Source organism: Plecotus auritus, assembly GCF_963455305.1.
Source record: "Plecotus auritus genome assembly, chromosome: 2".
NCBI classification, from domain to species: Eukaryota; Metazoa; Chordata; class Mammalia; order Chiroptera; family Vespertilionidae; genus Plecotus; species Plecotus auritus.
In genome coordinates, this window is record NC_137771.1 from 130,879,378 (window position 1) to 130,898,602 (window position 19,225).

The following is a 19,225-nucleotide window of genomic DNA, read 5'->3' on the forward strand; positions in this document are numbered from 1 at the left end:
CTTCTCTTCTATTTGATAGAAGGGCCCTTGTTCTGTCTAAATTGTATATTCTTTTGTAAACAGACACTCCAGCCCTCTAGCTAGAGGAATCAATGCCTGTACAGATGGTGTCAGACCTTTATTCAGAAATGCATGCACTTGATTTGTATTAAAGTTTTGATATTTAACCTTCAGTCTAAATCTTAAATCAGGGCTTTAGGGCAAGGACAAATGTCTTCATCATTTTAAATTTAAAAATTGGTTTCAAACTATAGAAAAGAAATTAAAGTCCCAGAATGATTTGAGTCCATGAGCATAAAAATAGACCTCTAGCTTAGTATGCATTTATAATGAGAATCATAATCTAAGCATCAGTCTCTCAAAATGAGAAAGAGAATCAAAAAGAATTAGAGGAAAATGTTATCTGCAGAAAGACATATATAAAGCCATACAAACATAAAAATCAAGCCAACCTAATTAAAATTCAAGCTTATTTAAATACATCTCTACACCTCGTTCGTCAACACACATACAAATATACACATAAAAATATAATGTTACCTAAAATTATGCTATTTAGAATTTTTAAATGTAATTGCAGGACTTAACTCATATAGCAGCTAGGGAAATTATCACAGGTTGTAGCTACTGCCACCATAAGAATTGGTTTCAATTCGGCCTTTAATGAGATCAGCTATTTCTATTCATTTGCATGGGTACCTACTTCTGTAATAAAAAGGATTAATTTGAAGTTTCCAGAAATGTATCACCTAGCTCATGTTGGATGGTAGCTAGTCAGCAGGCTATAAATATAAATTCTTCAAGTAATTGGTTGACTATTTCATTAAAACTGGTGATATTTTAGTATTTCATATGTAGAGCCATGCAAGAGTTGTGGAAAGCAGGGTTTTAGTATAGAATGTATTTGAGGAGGAAAAGCTGTCATGGAAAGGTGATCATGAGTGACACAGAGATACAATCCTGGAAGTTGGGGGAGGCTTCCTTTGTCAAGCAAATGCAAAATAATTTCTGAATCTCAGGTGTCTCTTATGGATGAAACAGGTTCCCAAAACATATGCCCACATCTACCATAGCCAGTGCAAAGGTAGCAGAAGGCCTCTTTAGCATGGCTACCCTTCAAATGACATTTACATTACTTTATTTCATTTTCCCTTAAGTAAACATAATAATTATTTAGAAGGTAACATTTGACGTTTGGGAGAAGGTAGTGCACCTAGTATGGTTACTCATGAAAGGGCGGGGAGAGACCGACTCCATGTTCCCTTTGTTCCATGTCTTCCACCTCGTGGAGTCAGGTTCCCGCCCTAGAACCTCTCCAAGAGCCCAACCCACACTTGTGAATTAGCCAATAGAAATGCAAGGGGAAAGTAAGCCGCACCCTGCCCCCATGTGCAACCTGATCCCGACCAATCAGCAGAGACCACACTACCTCACCCCTCCTACCTCTCCCAGGCCCCCTATAAATCAGCGCGTTTGGGGACTGGGGCTCTCTCTCTCTCCACCTCGCCGCTGCACCGGTGTGTGTGTGTGGGACTGAGCTCGAGCTAGCTCGATTAAAGGCTCTTTGCTTTTGCATCGGACTCGGCTCCCTGGTGGTCTTTGGGGATCACGAAATCTGGGCATAACACTCAGACCCTAAGGGATAGCCTCTGATTATGTGAGGATTTCCCAGTATTCCTTCTCCATCTCCTTAACCATCTTTCAGATAAAGGAGAATGGCAATGACAGCCCACAGTCATGCTAAATGTGAGGGAAACTGCAAAACTGGCAGCAGGTCCATAAATCATAAGTTCATGAATCTCCTGAGGAGCCTGCCATGACCCAGACTCCTTATGGAATGTAAGTCATGCATGCGTAATAATTAAGCAAGTAATTTAGCCTCAACGTAATCAATTCACTGAGGAGAGAAAAATAAAAGATAGTCAACCTGGTTTCATATGAAATTAGGGGAAATTGATGTTCTGGACTTTTCACTAGAAGTGTTACAGACTTAGGTTTTCCAGATTTCTATTTCCTGGCAAAAGAAAAATTGATTAATATTTTGAGAGTTGACCATTAAAAACATTTACAATAGCAAGAATTATTTGTAAAATAGTGATTATTCACCTACTTTTCAAAAGTGGGCCTCTTGTAGAAAATGATAAAATGTGCATTTCTTTGAAAATTATTTGCAGAAGCTGTTCCAAATCTTATAGTATTCATCATTTTGCAAGTGAATAACAATATATGATTCTTTGCCCTGCAGCAGAAATTCCACTTTGGGATCAGTATCCTTCATAGCATCTATAAACAAATGACAAGACAAAATCACCACTAATGATGTCCTGGACAGCAATCAGCCATAATGGAGTGAACCCATCCAGGGTGATTGTCCTCCCCTGCACCAGACACGTAAATGATGTATGAATCCTTCTGTTGTACCCAACAGACTCAGGGTGTTTATCTTCCTAAATATTTGTAAGACTCCTGTCACTTAGATATATAATACTCCAAGAAGACAAAAGAAAAAGAGGAAAAGGAAGTTAAAAAATGTGTCTTTCAAGCCATTGTTCTGAGAAGTGTCAGGAGAGGGGTGACTGTCAAGTTCAAGCAGCTCTAGGCTCTTTAATGAATGTGTTTATGTAAAATAAAAACCACAAATTAATTCAGTGAGAAGAAGAGAATGAAAAGAATTTCAACTTCGTTATTTCCATAATATAGCCCAAACCACTAGTTGATGTTTTTCACTCTCAAGTTTTTACCTAGTTGTTTTTTTGTTACTGTCATGTAAATCAGAGTCACAATTGATAGATTATTAAATGGGGGGAAATTATTTGTCTTCTGCTTTATTAAGGTATAATTGACAAATATCAACTTCTCTTAAATAATCGAACTAGTGTGACTCTTGACCTCTAAAAGAGTACATTTATTCTATCTGCTACTAAACACAGCCCTTTTAACCATTAACAATGAAAATTTAGAGACATTAGAGCTTGAAGGACCTATACAATTTATCAAATCCAATTCTATCATTTAAAGACAAAGACTACAGCTAGAGTTAAGAGAATGGCACCATCTAAATATGAGGTCTAAAATAAAAAATGAGGCCCTGGCTGGGTAGCTCAGTTGATTAGAGCATCATTCCAATATGCCAAAGTTGTGGGTTTGATTCCCAGTCAGGGCACATGCAAGAAGCAACCAATGAATGCATAAATAGGTGGAACAACAAATCAATGTTTCTCTGTCTCTCTCCCTTCCTCTCTCTCAAATCAATAAATTAAAAATAAACAAATAATAAATAAAATTTAAAAACTAAAGTAAATCATTATTTTTTTTGCTTATGATGAATAAAGTAAATACACTTTCCTCAATTGACAACTGTGTACATGGTCAGTAATCCATTAAGCATTCATGTCCACTTATATGTCCACCTTTTTTATTACATTTTGAGGGCAACACGTATAATGATGAAAGCTGGGTTTTCATGCCAGATGTAGTTCCCAAACACAGTGCCTCTATTTCCTAGGACTATAAACCAGAGTAATTACACTACACTTCACAATTAGATTCCCAATGTCAGTTCCTGATTTCCTACGTGGCATGCTACAGAAAAACCCTGAGCTATTTGAAGCACAGTGCATGAAATGCATTTTCATTGCCCCTTTCCTCCCCTAGCATATCGCTGATCATGCGGGTTTAGACCCCCTGACCTTTCATATTGCTGCTCATACACTTCTGACCTCCTCTGACCTTTCATCCCTTGGCATGTTGCCAGTCATGCAGGTTAGACCCTCCTATAGAGGGAGAACAAGCAAGGAGGGCAGAGAATAGCCTTAAGCATTAAACCCCCAGGACAGGGAGGTTCTAACCTGCATCAAATGTATCTAGGTCTCAGTTGTGTTTCAGTTCCAAGCCCAGAAAAGCAGCAAACCAGCTGCATTGACTAATGACCCCCTACCCCAGTGCAAACTAATCAGCGGAGACCACGACTCTGAAGGGACACACCTAACAGTCATGAATATTTTATTGGGCTACTCCCCTGAGACCTCAAGACTGAGGACCCAGAGGAGTACACTGTGCCTTTACCCTCCCCCTCCTCTTCCCTCCAGGTGCATTACATATTACCTTTCTCTCTCCTAAGCTTAAGGGCCCCCTTCTTTTTGCCTCTGTAACTTGTTTCCTGAGCTCATTTCTTCTATGATTCACTTCTACTTCTGTGACTTTTAAAATAAACTTTCTCTTATAGTTTGAGTCTTGACTCTGAGTTCTTTCCAGGCCAGAACTCAAGTACTGAGGTTGCTGAATCAAGATCTGGTCTGGAGTGCTGAGAGCAGAAGATCGTGACCAGCAGGATGGCAGTGAGGGAGAAAGTGTGAGAGAGTGAGGGACCAAAAGGGTAGTGTGTGGACATGTGGTGTGTGTGTGTGTGTGTGTGTGTGTGTGTGTGTGTGTGTGTCTGTGTGTGTGTGTGTGTGTTAGGGACAGTTAGATCCTGCAGGACTTTAGGGGGCTGGCAGACTGGGCAGTCTTAGACTGCGAGACCCTGCTGCCACTGCAAACACTCCCAGGCACAGAAACCATGCTATCTTGAAGGGCACAACTGCTGTGACTTGGAACCCTGCCTCACCACCACCCAGACTGGCCTCAGATGCAAAGCGAAAGCCTACAGCCACTCTGGACAAAGATCTGCTACCACAGCTACAGACCCACAGACACTGAGACTCCAGACATCCCAGCCGCAGATTCCTGTGAGTCACAGCAGCATAGGGCCCATGCAACCCACGGCCCCTGAGCAAGCCTCTGGCCAACACAGGGTGGCCGTGCAACCCAGGCCCCTAGTAGGCCTGTGACTCTGATTCTGGGTACACGTGCATGCAGGGACTCTGATTCTTGGTGTGGAGTCTCCCTGATGATCCACGGCAGCTGTACCCAGTACCCGTGAGTCTGATTCTCAGTGTGCACGCGAGACCACACCGAGCACCAGTGACAATGATTCTCAGAGCATGCCCAAGGCCGCACCAAGCTCCAGTGACTCTGATTCTTGGTGAGGAGTCCCCCTGCTGATCTGTGACAACCGGACCAGTGGCTGTGAGTATGATTCTTGGCACTTGTGCATGGGGACTCTAATTCTCCATGTGCACACGAGGGCACACTGAGCAACAGTGACTCTGATTCTCACCATGTGTGCGCAGGGACTCTGATACTCGGCACATACCTGGGTCTGCACTGAGTGCCAGTGATTCTGATTCTCGGCACATGCATGTGGAGACTCTGTTTCTCAGTGTGCGCATGAGGCCACACCGAGCGTCAGTGACTCTAATTCTCAGCATGCACGCATAGGCACTCTGACTCTCGGTGCATACACATGAGGACTCTGATTCTCAGCACATACATGGAGACTCTGATTCTCAGCATGTGCATGAGGCTGCACCAAGCACATGTGACTCTGATTCCAGGCACATGCACGGAGACTCTGACTCAGCATGCACAGCTTTCACCAAACCATGGCAACCACACATCCTGGTCCCTGAGCTCTTCAGTGACGCTCAGGTTGTGCAGCGCTCCTGCCACACATTGCTCAGGCCTCATTAACTTGGCACTTGGACCTTCTGGTGATAGCAAAAATGGGGAGACAACAAAACAAACCCCAAAGGAAAGAGAAGGAGGCATCACCAAGAAAGAAACTGAATAAAATGGAGGCAAGCGATATGTCAGAAAAAGAATTCAGGGGAATGATCACACAGTTCATAAACCTGATGAACGAGAAAATCAACAACCTATGCAAGAATCAGGAGGAAGTCAAAAGTGATAGAGCTACAATCAAAAAACACGATGAAAGGTTTCAACAGTAGACTAGGAGAAGTGGAGGACCGAATTAGTGAGTTAGAAGATAAGGTAGAGAAACAAGCCCAATCTGAACAGCATTTAGAGGAAAAAAAAATTAAAAAGCAGGAGGAGAGCCTAAGGGAGCTTTGGGACAACTCGAAATGAAGTAACATACATATAATAGGGGTGCCAGAAGGACAAGAAGAGCAGAAGGATTAGAGAACCTATTTAAAGAAATAATGACAGAAAACTTCCCTGATATGGGGAAGAAAAAAGTCACATAAGCACAGAGAATTCCACACAAGACGAACCCAAAAAGAAGCACACCAACACATGTTGTAATTACAATGGCAAATGTTAACAACAAAGAGAGAATCTTAAAGGTTGCAAGAGAGAGACAGAGAGTTGCCTACAAAGGATCTCCCATCAGATTATCAAATGATTTCTCAACAGAAACACATAAGGCCAGAAGTGAATGGAATAAAGTATACAAAGTGATGCAAAGCAAGGGACTGAATCTAAGAATACTCTATCCAGCAAGGCTATCAATCAAAGTTGAAGGGGAAATCTGGAGTTTTGTAGACAAAAAAGACTAACGGAGTTTATCACTACCAAGCCAGCAATGCAAAAAATGCTAAAGAGACTGTTGTAAAAAGAAGAAATAGAAAGGGAAGAAGGAACACAGGCACAAAGAATATAAATGGCTACAAACAAGTACCTATCAATAATAACATTAAGCATAAATGGAATAAATGCTCCAATCAAAAGACATAAAGTGATTAAATGGATAAGAAAACATGACCCATATATATGTTGTCTACAAAAGACCCACCTCAAACCCAGGGACTCATACAGACTGAATGTGAAGGAATGGAAAAATATTTTTCAGGCAAATGGAAATGAAGAAAAGCTGGGGTAGCAATACTTATATCTGACAAAATAGACCTCAAAGTGAAGGTCATAACAAGGTACAGGGAAGGCCACTTTATAATTCTAAAGTGATAGATACAACAAGAGGATATAACTCTAGTAAACATATATGCACCCAATGCAGGAGCACCCAAATACATTAAAAAAAAAAAAAAAAAAAAACTTCTGGAAGATATCTGGAGAGAGATTGACAGCAATAGAATCATAGTAGGAGACTTTAATACCCCATTAACATCAATGGATAAATCCTCTAGACAAAAAATCAGCAAAGAAACAGTAATCCTAAATGACTCACTAGATCAGATGGATTTAATTGACACCTTCAGAACATTCCACCCTAAAGCTATAGAATACATATTCTTCTCAAGTGCACATGGGACATTTTCAAAGGTAGACCACATATTGGGACACAAACAAAGTTTCTCCAAATTCAAGAAGATTGAAATGATATCAAGCATCTTCTCAGATCACAATGGCATAATATTAGAAATAAACTACAGTAAAAACAATCACAAAAATTCAAGCACCTGAGGCTGAATGATATTAAACAATGACTGAGTTACCAAAGAGATCAAAGAAGAAATAAAAAACATCCTGGAAACAAATGACAATGAAAACAAAATAATCCAAAATCTATGGGACACAGTGAAAGCAGTTCTGAGAGGAAAGTTCATAGTATTACAGACCTACCTCAAAAAAAAACAACAAGAAGACAAAATGGTAATAAATCATCTAACTCTGCAACTTGAATAATTAGAAAGACAGCAACAAGAAAAGGCCAGAGTGAGCAGAAGGAAGAAAATAATAAAGATCAGAGCAGAAATAAATGACATAGAGACCAAAAAAAAACATTACGAAGACCAATGAAACTAAGAGCTATTTATTTGAAAGGATAAACAAGACTGATGAACCTCTAGCCAGGCTCACCAAGAAACAAAGAGAGAGGACCCAAATAAACAAAATTAGAAATGAAAGAGGCAAAAAAAACAGACCCCACAGAAAGACGAAGACTCGTAAAAAATACTATGAACAACTCTAGTCCAACAAACTGGTCAACCTAGAAGAAATAGACATATTCCTAGAAAAATACAACCTTCCAAAACTCAGTCAGGAAGAATAAAAAAATCTGAATAGGCCAATAACTATGGAGGAAATTAAAGCAGTAATCAAAACACTTCCAATAAACAATAGCCCTGGACCAGATGGCTTCATAGGGGAGTCTTATCAAACATTCAAAGAAGAAATAAAATCTATCCTCCTCAAACTATTCCAAAAAATTCAAGAGGAAGGAACACTTCCAAGTTCTTTCTACAAAGCCAGCATTACCCTAATCCCAAAACCAGAAAAAGACAATACAATGAAAGAGAATTATAGGCCAATATCCCCCATGAACATAGATGCCAAAATTCTAGCAAACTGGATCCAGCATTACCTTAGAAAGACAATACACCATGACCAAGTGGGATTTATTCTGGGGATGCAAGGATGGTACAATATCTACAAATCAATAAACTTGATACACTAAGTAAACAAATTTAGAGATAAAAACCATATAATCATATCAATTGATACAGAAAAAGCATTTGACAAAATCTAACACCCTTTCTTGATAAAAACTCTCAGCAAGGTGCAATAGAAGGATCATACCTCAACATAATAAAAGCCATGTATGACAAACCCACAGCCAACATCATACTCAATGGGCAAAAACTGAAACCATTTTCCCTAAGAACAGGAACAAGACAGGGATGCCCACTCTCACCACTCCTGCTAGAAATAGTACTGGAAGTACTTGCCACTGTGATCAGACAAGAAGAAGAAATAAAAGGCATTTAAATTGGAAAAGAAAGAGTAAAATTGTCATTATTCACAGATGTCATGATATTGTACATAGAAAACTCTAAAGACTCCATCAGAAAACTACTAGAATAAATGAATTCAACAATGTAGCAGGATACAAAATTAACACCCAGAAATCTATGGCTTTTTTACACACCAATAATGAACTCACAGAGAGAGAAACTGAAAAAAAAAATCCCATTTACCATTGCAACAAAAATATTAAGATACCTAGGAGCAGTCAGACATCCCTCTAACAATCCAGGACTGCTGGCTCCTAACCACTCGCCTACCAACCTGCCTGATTGCCCCTAACTGCTTCTGCCTGCCAGCCTGATTACCCCCTAACCACTCCCCTGCCAGCCTGATCGACGCCTAATTGCTCCCCTGCCAGCCCGATTGCCCCTAACTGCCCTCCTCTGCCAGCCTGGTCACCCCTAACTGCTCTCCCCTGCTGGCCTCGTCCCCCCCAACTGCCCTTCCTTGCAGGCCTGGTCCCCCTCAAACTGCTCTCCCCTGCAGGCCTGGTCATCCCCAATGGCCCTCCCCTGCAGGCATGGTTGCCTCCAACTGCCCTCCCCTGCAGGCCTGGTTCCCCCCAACTGCCCTCCTCTGTTGGCCTGGTCCCCCCCAACTGCCCTCCTCTGTTGGCCTGATCCCCCCCAACTGCCCTCCCCTGCCAGCCATCTTGTGGTGGCCATCTTTGACCACATGGGGGTGGCCAGCTTGTGTGTTGGAGTGACGGTCAATTTGCATAATACATTTTTATTAGATAGGATTTTTTAAAAGTCTGTCATTATTAACATTTCTAAAAGTCAGAAAAGTTACACCAACTATCGCAATTAAACTACAGTGGGAAATTATTATTGATGCAAAAATAAGAAGCCTGCATGCCATTTTGGAATCAGAAGTTACTATTTTACTATTTTTATGATGCAAAGTAAAGGTACTTGTAAAATACAGTTGGAGAATCAGATGACCCAGAGTTAATTTAGTTTGAAAGGTAGACTAATTTTTTTTGCATTTTGGAAATTGTATATAGGTTGCAAGGATAGGAGTGTAAGAAATAAGAAATGAAAATAGATGACCAGCTATCCAGAGAATCTACTTGATTTAACTTGCAAAAATTATATAATTAGGTATTTAGATCACTATCACTCTTAATCTTTGAATTATTTCAATTCTGTTGAGAGTGGAAATCAAATGAGAAATAGTAGGACCTAGTTACCTGAGCTAATTGAAGACAGAGTAAATTTATACTGAGTATGGATTTTCTACCTATCTATATATATAAAAGGCTAATATGCTAAGTGTCCTTCCTGCCATCCGACTTGTTGCTATGACACGCACTGACCACCAGGGGGAAGATGCTCAACACAGGAGCTGCCGTGACACGGACTGGCCATTTACAAAGAATCAGCACTGTGGACCTGGTGCTGACAAAGCAACTCTCGGCTTCCCCCAAGTGGGAAATAGGCCCCGCCATCCCCCCAGAGCAGTGGCCGGCAAACTGTGGCTCATGAGCCGCAGTTTGCCGCTCTGTTGACTAATGAGTTTGCCGACCACTGTCATATACTACCCTTTACCTCTTTGCACACAATATGCCACAATTTCCTAATCCTCACAGCTTCCAACTACATGGTAACATTTAGTCTAGTCCAGTGGTTGGCAAACTCATTAGTCAACAGAGCGGCAAACCATGGCTCACGAGCCACATGTGGCTTGCCAAATCACAGCCAACACTGCCGAGACCCCATGGCTCAAAATGCAGCCCACAGCCCAGCCCAGCCCGGAAACAGTCACTGTGAGCTCCAGGTAATGACATCACATAGCAACGCCCAGCTTCCTCTCCCTAGCGACTAGCCTCCTTGGAGTTTCTTCAGCTCAGGAACCCAGACTTGCTTTATAGGCAGGTGCAAAAATTTTACAGTTTAACCAAAAGTTTGTGAAACATTTTCACATGACTCATATCATTTGATCCTCACAGAAGTCCTGGAGTAGGTAGATAGGAGACTTGGTAGAATCCTATTTTCTTTTCATTAGCCAGAAAATGGAGATTTAGAAAGTTTAGAAACTTGACCCAACTGAAGAGAAGTAAGAAATAGGGGATCTTGAAAATGACTTCAGGGAGGGCAGTTAGGGGTGACCAGGCATGCAGGAGAGGGCAGTTGGTGACAACCAGGCTGGCAGGGGAGGGCAGTTAGGGGTAACCAGGCTGGCAAGGGGGGGCAGTTAGGGGTGACTGGGCCAGCATGGGAGGGCAGTTAGGGGCAATCGGGCTGGCAGGGAAGCAGTTAGGCGTCAATCAGGCTGGCAGGGGAGTGCTTAGGGGATGATCAGGCTGGCAGGCAGAGGTGGTTAGGGGCAATCAGGAAGGCAGGCAGGCGAGTGGTTGGGAGCCAGCAATCCTGGATTGTGATAGGGCTGTCCGACTGCCCTTTTAGGCCCTATTCCACCTAAACGGGCAGTCGGACATCCTTTGAGGGGTCCCAGATTGGAGAGGGTGCAGGCTGGGCTGAGGGACACACACCCCCTGTGCACGAATTTCATGCACCGGGCATCTAGTTATTATATAATGAGCAAAGAAAACATTTCCCATAGTAATATAAAGGTGAATATATTTTTGTGGTGGAATTAATTTAGCAATCTAGAGGCATGTCCTGTGAAACCATGTAAAAGAAAGAATATCCTTTATTCCCTTTGGATTAGATATTTATTAAACCATCCATTAATTTAATAATTCACATAATAATTCAGGCACTGTAGTAGGCACTGGTCATAAAGATTCATCCCTTGCTCTCAAGAGCTGAAAACTTACTTTCTAGACATCTCAAAAATTGTCAAAAAATTTAAATAGAGTGACTGTAAAATCCAATACATTTTCCATACAACTACCACTTAAATACTTCATCATATTAACCAAAATTCTTAATATGCTCTATGACATCATATCTGATATCTATAGCATACTGGATGTTCAAAAATAGGCTCTGTCATATATGTTTTAATACTTTTCCTTCCACTACTTGATTTTTATGTTTTTGTTGTTACCAAGTACAGTTTGATTATATAAGTTATGTTTATCATTGCAATTATGTAGTTTGACCATATATTGCTTAAACTGATAAAATATGATTGTGAATGTTTTTCTTTGATTCTGTTATTTCTGTGGGGCCTAAGTTGAATACTTTGCTAAGACTCAATAAAAGTTAAGTTGCCAATACGGCTGAACTGTCTTCAGGAGACACAACTTTAAACAATGTAAGGGGAAATATTAAACATAAAGGCTTCTATACCTGGGTTAGTTAACTTCATAATGGTCTTTAAGTTCCTGCTTCACTTAAAAAAATAAATAAAACAACAGGGTTTCATACAAGATATATTATATGTATAATTTATGACAGAAAGACAATGAACTGGGCCCGTTTTTTAAAAAAAAAAAATGAGCAAAAAACAACTTTGGTCTTACATTAAAAAATGAGCATATATTTATAGAATTTAGATTAGTAGAAATCTTTAAAGTATGCATACAATAGGTTATTTTGTGATTCTGCATGAAATAAATTTTTTTAATTAATGAACCTATTTGATTCTGATAGAAAGCTTTCTGTTTTGCCAGCCACAAACTACAGTCCCAAAGACATGTAGATACAGCATGCTTCTATAGATGGATATCATTTTGCTACTCAAAATAGAGAAAGATGCTTTTGCTTCTTAGTTTACAAAAGGAAATGGGAGGTTGTCATTCAAAGTACAAAAAGACACACCACAAGGACCAAAGCAACTTCACACATGGACATTTGTCAGCTACCCTATAAAAACTAGTGCATTTAACTTGTCACATAGCACCACCCAATTTCAGGGAATCCACCAAATGTGTTATTTGAACTCAGTCTGTGCTTAGGGGAATACTTTATTTAAAAGAACAGTGGTGTGGTTTTTTTTGGCTAAAATAAATTAGAACTTCAGAGCTCTAAGGTACTATTCTGTACTCAATTCTTAAAAGCACAAGATATCTCTGAGAGTAAAACTACATAATTACAATGGATAAAAAGTTCACTTAGGACAGCCATGAGTAGGGTAGTATCCTTGGAAAGGAATGAGACATGATAGTTTAAAAATTGAGATTTCTAGAGAAAATCTTGAGTTATTTAATCCTCAGTGATTCAGGTAACATAAATGTTTTTACTTAGAATGAACATCCTTGAATGGAGTGCTGTAAAAATGTCCAGAAAAATGGGATCTGAACAAAGCCATTTTTCTCTCATTATCTACTAATAGAACAAAGAAAAACAAGTGTGTTTACATATTCCATGCTTTATTAACTACCATGACTTCACTTGTTAGCTGTAGGGTTTGTATGTGAACCTTTTCTTATTTTACTCACACCTGGGCCACTAACTTGTCCCTGTTAGTCCCTATTCATTAGCAAGCATACTGACTTACCTGACTACAACATAAAAAATAAAATAACATTTTAAACTAAGAAGAAACAAAGATGGAAACAAGCAAACAAGGGAACCTTAGAGGGCCTTCTCCTGTGAATCTCTTCAGAAAAGCTAGAATTCCTACTGTTCCTCAAGTTTTGTTGATTATCTTTTGGTTCCTTCACAATTCTCAGAGCCACTACCCATGTGAAGGCCAGCTCAAGCTGACACCTGACTAGGACAAATGTGTGCTTAGAATTCACTTTAATTCGTGGGTGGTGTTGTTTTTGCTGTCCACACTGCACAGCACTTCCAGATGAATCTTCCTAAAACATTGTTTGAACCACTTAATTCTCCTGCTTAGAGTAAATAAAGCAACCTACTGAAAACATAATTTATCTCAATGCCTCTTGTTATTCCAAGTCTTCTATAATCTGTTCTCACTCAATCTAATATACTTTCTCCTAAAGTGTTTTTAATTAGCTGGGGCTTTGCATGTACAATTCCTTAACATCAGCATAAATCTCATAGCTTAAAGGAGGGGACTCCCATCTACGGCCCATGGACTTAATGTGGCTTATCATCTGTATGTGTATGCCCTGTGGCCTAATGGTAATTCTACATTTTTAAAGAGTTGAAATTTTTATTTAATTATTTTTCATGATTTGTAAAAATTACATGAAATGTAAATTTCAGTGCTTGAAAATAAAGTTTTGTGGGAACACAACCATGCTTATTTTTTTTTTCTGTATTGTCTAAGTCAGATTCTCCACTATAGTGACAGAGTTAAATAATTTCAACCAATACCATATGGCCCACAAACTATAAAATACTTACTATCTGGCTCTTGGCAAAAAGTGTTGCCAATCTCTGGCTTAAAGAATATCAGATCAATTGGTGATAGACATATACTGTATATTTATATATTTAATGTTTATATTTTCTTTACTCAAAACCATGCATGCTAGCCATGTTATAGTCTACATCATAGACAATTTTCAACATGAATCATTTTTAGCAAACTTAGAAAAATATTTTCATCAAAATGCTACTTTGGGCTTAGTGGAAAGTAACAGTAAGAGGAAAGGGGAAGTGAAGAGGAAACAAACATGAAGCAAAAGGAGACTTTAGTAGAAGAAGTGGTAAGTAAGGAGGGCCACGGGGTATAGTTCATACAAACAGAGAAAAACAATCAGAATTGTTAAGGGAAGGTAAGGGTGATATGTCCACATTTCACCAGCTCCAGCCCTGTTGCCTTTTCTCCCTATTAAAACAAACACAAAACAGAAATTTACTACTTATCAGCTCTTACTTATGATTTAATTGTATTATCTTGGTTAAGCCTCACAACCACCCTAATGAAAGCATTATCATTCTAAATTATAGATGAGGAATATAAGACCTAAAGATGTTGACCAAGTGACAGACCTGTAATTGTAACTCAGTATGGTACCAACACTCACTCTAATAACAACACTGCCTCCCATTATTCTTCAATATTATGTGCTATATTGTAGAATGTATATTTAGTTCTTTAGAAAATCATGTATCTTTAAAATTATTGCAGAATTCTGTCAAATTGAAACTAAGTTTGCCTCTTACACTTAATAACCTCAAAACCTTCTTATAAAATCCAGGTGTTGATTTTTACCTAAGAGTATCTTGTCAGAAAGAATAATAGAGATTTTGTTGACATGGAGAAACAAACTAGACAAGCAAGCAGGTCTCAAGGCTATTGCCTGGTGATGAAATATCATACTAATAGTGAATACTTACTTACCTCTTTTGTTTCAGTTATTGTTTCCTCTCAATAAGGCTATGTACAGTTATTTTTCCTATTTGAATCATAGATCATTGTACCACAGAAAAATTTTAAGTAATTTTCCCAAGGTTACAGAGCTAGGCAGAAACTGGGATATATAAACATAAGTGGTTTAATTATACAGTCATAAGATTAACCATTATGCCAAGTTAGCATCTTTAAAGAAGTGAAATGTATGAGACTTATAAGCTCCTAAATGTATGAGACTTATATTAGTGGATTCCATTTTTAAAAGAAAATGAATTACCTTCCCTTGATAAGGCAACAATTTGAAGACAATGACTACTGAAATATATACAATGCTATCTTTGAAGACAAAGCAGCACAGTATCCTCACTGACAAGTGCACACACACACACACACACACACACAATTACAATCACAATGGGAAGATGGCTCTTGGGGTCAGGAAAATTCCATATGACATTAAGTTTATTAACTTACCAGTAGATAGGAATTCCTGCTATGATAAACAGCATGCTTGGACCAAAGTAAAAGTGGTTGCTTTAGGTTCAGGAAACACTCCAAAACAGCTTTTCTCATCATCAGACTTGGTTCTGTTAATGTAAAATGTTTGCTGTCTTCAGTGGGCTGTGAACACAGCCACAGTTCACATGGTGTCCATACCTCACTACTGTTTTTAAGTCAATTTCAAGATATAAAAGTTTTCGAATGAGGCAAAAGCAAGTCACTGCTACTGGTATAACCCTTTTTTGGGAAATAGTCTTGGATATTTTATCAACACAATGCACTGCATTTCACAGGACCTAGACTATTTAAAAAGACAAATGCTGAAATTGTAATGTGATATTTAGACACTCTTTTCCTGGAGGTCAATATAAGGACATGGAGTAATTACACCATAACATGAGATACTTAATTACAGAGGTGCATATTACTTCTACTAGATAAAGCCATTTTTATTACAGCAATTTCTCAATTCTAAGAAACACTTTTGTCTCCATATAGGAAGTCTGACATCACACTGCATCTTAACATCCTGAAATCAAATGTAAATGTGAAAGTTAGTGAGGTGATACTCTTCCCCTAAACGTTGATTTTAATTCCAAGGTACATCTTAAACTAGATGGTCTCTTAAAATAGAAAAATAAATAAATACAATGATCTACTATTGGTATAGTATAGAAATAATTTTTTAAAAAAAATTAAAGATAGGCCCTGGCCAGTGTGGCTCAGTTGGTTGGGCATCATCTCTTGCACCAAAGGTTGCCAGTTAGATTCCTGGTCAGGCACATGCCCCAGTTGTGGGCTCAGTCCCCAGCAGGGGGCATGCAGGAGGCAGCCAATTGATGTTTCAGCCATCTCTCTCTCTCTCTCTCTCTCTCTCTCTCTCTCTCTCTCTCTCTCCCCCCTCCCTCTCCCTCTCCCTTCCTTTCTCTCTAAAAAAAAAAAAAAAAAAAAAAATCAATAAAAAAATTTTTTTAAATGTTAAACAGAGCCCTTTCAGTATTTTCCCCACGGTTGTTAAAAATTGAACATGTTTATCTGGATCACATGGAATGCTCACTACTTTCTCCTGACAAAGTAAAGCATTAATAGTGACAGCAACAGTAACATCTTGTCTCTCTTACCACCAAAACCAGCACCCTGTGACACTGTGAGAATTCAAAGTTCCTAACCTTCAATGCAGTTGATTGTAAAGTTTTCATTAGAAGTAGGTTCTATTGTGGCCCTATAACCTACATTTTAAAGCTCATTATTCTCTGTTTTAACATTGATAAGCTGACAACTGTAAAACATTCATGAAAACACAATTGCAGTCTTGATAAATGCCTCCACTGGGTAATCTATTTCAACAATGATCTATGCATTACAATTACTTCTTAAAGTACCATAATTCACAAATTCACATTGATTACCATGCGTCCACACACTTGAGGATGTAGTATCGGGCCTCAGAACAAAGTTTTAGAGTGATGCCCTTTTCTAGTATTATCAGGAATTTTGCTTTCCACATTCCTATAGTTATTTGACCTGAACAACTTTCTTTTTTTATCCAACAGCAGTACTCACCAGGAATACAAATAATCCTTAAATAGGCAGTCTTGCTAATCAAGAAAATGTTAATTATCACATGCACCATGATAAATTTATCAACGTGTAATGTATCCTTTTTCTTTCTCTCATTTAGTGTGAAGCAATTTGTAGTGGGCTTGCCAAAAAGGTTTCTTATAATGTAACTACCAAAATGATTGTATAAGTAAAAATAGATGCATATTTGCTTTCATTTAAGACTAAAAGTCCAAAATTTAAAATATTCTGTGTAGATACAGTAATCAATAAAGTGATCTCCCATTACATTAGTGTTTATTTTATCTAATACATTAAACATATCAAATATTAGGACTTTAGATTATAGAAAATGCATCTGAAAATACTCTCCAAAATATACCCCTGTAGACCTCTAGATGGCAAACTTTAGTAAATTTTTATGACTGGCCTGAATTCAGTTTCTTACCAATTCTGTTTAATCCACCTATTGAAATGATTTTCTGTTTACTAAGCTACTGAGATATATTTGTGCTTTTATGAAACAATGCATGAAAAAAATGAATTGTATTTTTTCTAAAATTTAACCTTTTTCTTTGGGATAACCTACTTATATCAAGATGGTGTCCCACTGTCTTCTAGCAGTGTCTCTTTGGTATACTGAATGTTCTGGAGAAGTGTAATCTGATAAATGATTTCAACTGGATTCTAAAATCAACTATTTCTTTATACTATAAAGATTAGTTACAGTTTTATTATAGAAATTTCAGAAGTCTCATAGAATAATACTAGAAAAACAGTCATTTGAGAAATATAAAGCACAAAACATGTGTATGAGTCTGTCATTAGAATCTCAAGCATGCCCTTCACAGAGCAAATATATAACAGGACTAATTTCCAAAATACGTGTCTTTTTGTGCATATGTGTTTCATTCTATGATTACTGTTATGGGCAGTGTTGGCTGCGATTTGGTGGCTGTTGCTCTGGGGCAGTGCCGACCACTGACCTAGACTCTCGATTCCAATAATTACAGGCAGTTGTCGTTCCTTGTGATTAAGCCCCTATCCCAGTGATCGGCAAACTCATTAGTCAACAGAGCGGCAAACCGCGGCTCTCGAGCTGCATGTGGCTCGCGAGCTGCATGTGGATCGCGAGCCGCAGTTTGCCGACCACTGCATTAGGAGAAATATTTAGATTGTTTTTCCTTGCTCTGTAAATTAATTTTACTAAATTCTAAATAAAATATTCATGAATTGAACATTTGCAGAAAAGTGTAATTGGATGACTATATAAGGATAATTAGCTTAAAATGAGAGCAATGCAAATTAGTAAAAAGGAAACTGCTAAAAATCAAAGAAAGGCAAGGTGCCAGAATACCTGAATGTTTTGACCTGTCAAATGTAAGAGATACTATACTCTCTTGTATAAATTGCTTAGTATCTCTAAGTCTCAGTTTTCTCATCTATAATTTTGATTGATTTAATAAGTAATTGTGTGACTTTCTAGAAACTATCCACCATTCCCATGGGACCTGCTACACTGTGTCTAACTACACTGTTGTGGCAGGTGTAGGAAGATGATCCTGATAAGTCCATGAGGCCCAGCATGGGATTTGTGCCGAAGCTGGGAGATAACAGCTAAGAAGCTACTACTGATGATGTTAAAGCAAAGAAAGGAAAGCAACCCACAGTAAAAAAGAAGCTGATAAACAGAAAGCTAAACAAGATAGTTAAATAGAGAGGAAGCCCTGTTGTTAGGCTGGGTGAGTTGTTCTGAGGTCAGCTCTCTCTTATAGTATTGGTTGCCTGGTTGTTCAACCTTTCATTGGAATCAGCATTCTTCCTTTTGTTACTTCATGTTTGAAATTGTTATCTATCACCTGATCACTTAGTGCCAAGAAAATTCCTAATCTGATTAACTTTTCTAAGGTTAACTTTTCTCATTTCATATATATTTTTGGAAATAAAATAAGATAGATATTTGAAAACTTTAAAGCACTACCCAAATATAAGAGAATATTGTTACCAGGAGAGGTTCTGACCCACACCAATTGCTTATGGGAATGGAAATCTTGCCATATCTCGAGAAAAGGAATTTTTTGAGGCTCGCATAGGGGGATGTAATATTATAGGAAGCTTTATTTCTGTGGAATTACATCCCTGAATTTCCAAGGTTCCATTTCCTTAGTTCAGTCATAGAAGAAGTGCAGCTGGTGTCCAGAGTTTCTGTTCCTTGTTAGAGCATAGTTCAATTCCGTATCAGGCTAGGTTAGTTTGTGTTTCCCTGCTGCAGTCCATTAGTCCATTGCTTGTAGGTTCACAGGGCCACGTGGCTATGTAGGGAACAGAGGCAAATGCAAGGAAGCAAGAGCAAAACCAAAGGAATCAGGGA